Source organism: Alligator mississippiensis, chromosome 5, assembly GCF_030867095.1.
Source record: "Alligator mississippiensis isolate rAllMis1 chromosome 5, rAllMis1, whole genome shotgun sequence".
NCBI classification, from domain to species: Eukaryota; Metazoa; Chordata; order Crocodylia; family Alligatoridae; genus Alligator; species Alligator mississippiensis.
The window spans coordinates 219,874,651-219,875,756 of record NC_081828.1 but is presented as its reverse complement, the minus strand read 5'-3'; the positions used below and the strand labels follow the sequence as shown (position 1 = coordinate 219,875,756).

The 1,106-nt window shown below is 58.3% G+C and overlaps 1 non-coding gene across 1 annotated transcript; it reads left to right on the top strand.

Annotated features, from left to right (window-relative positions):
• Nucleotides 1-990: 990 nt before the first annotated feature.
• LOC132251010 (U5 spliceosomal RNA) lies at nucleotides 991-1,106 on the top strand. Its single transcript, XR_009462820.1, has one exon. It is a non-coding gene; the product is annotated as a U5 spliceosomal RNA (small nuclear RNA).

Genomic DNA, 1,106 nt, shown 5'->3' with positions numbered 1-1,106 from the left:
GTCTGGAACGGGCTCCCAAGGGAGGTGGTGCTCTCCCCTACCCTGGGGGTCTTCAAGAGGAGGTTAGACGAGTATCTAGCTGGGGTCATCTAGACCCAGCACTCTTTCCTGCCTATGCAGGGGGTCGGACTTGATGATCTATTGAGGTCCCTTCCGACCCTAACATCTACGAATCTTTGAATCTGGAAGCCCCAGACCGGGGTGGAGGACGTGTGCCGGTAGTAGGGCCACTTCTGGTTCTGGACTGACTCTTGGATTTGGATTCTTTTTGTCTAATCTAGCTTGGAATATGAGCAATTTAAATGAAAAAATAACCCCCGACCTCCCCTCCGCCGACAGCGCCACTCGGGCAGGGGATGCAGCGCTGAAGCTGGCATCATGCCGTCATGTCGCAGTTTGCTGATTTTGTCTCCAAGCACAAAGTCTTACTATCATGTCCCCCGTCCGTTGTCCCCCCTCGCCTCCCCCCATATTTTCTGAATTAAATTGTGTGTGTGCACAGACCAAGTGTGGCAGCCTGCTGGGGTCACACTTCCCTCGTGCGTGAGGGAGAAGGAGAGGGACGCAGCCGGCTGGCCGAAGCGCTGGCTAGTCTGAACTTGGCTAATTGGGGGATTCGCATCAAAGCAGCGCGGGATAGCCCGTACACACGACAGCCAGCTGCGCTGAGCCGGGCTCTGGGGACGGGACGCTGCGGGGTCCTTAGTGCGGGCGACCGGTGCGCGCGTCTGTGGGGCGGGCTAGTGCGGCAGACTCTGGGGGCGGGGCTTAATGATCATCTGCATACCCAGGATGCAATGCTCCGGGAGCTGCGGGATTTGGGGTATTTCTTTGCTGTTTTGGGATAAGAAGTGTGGGGCCCGTGAGGTGGGGGTTGGGGGCTGTGCGTGCAGAGCTGTGCGGGGCAGGAGGGGGGGGGCCGGGCCCGGACCACCCTTTACTGCGGGCCTCCCCCCCCGCCCCGGGCCGCTGCCAAGCCACTGTATGGTATTACTCTGGTTTCTCTTCAACACGCATAAATCTTTCGCCTTTTACTAAAGATTTCCGTGGAGAGAAGCAGTAACGAGTTTACACCCAATTTTTCGAGGCCCCGTTCCGGCGGGGCT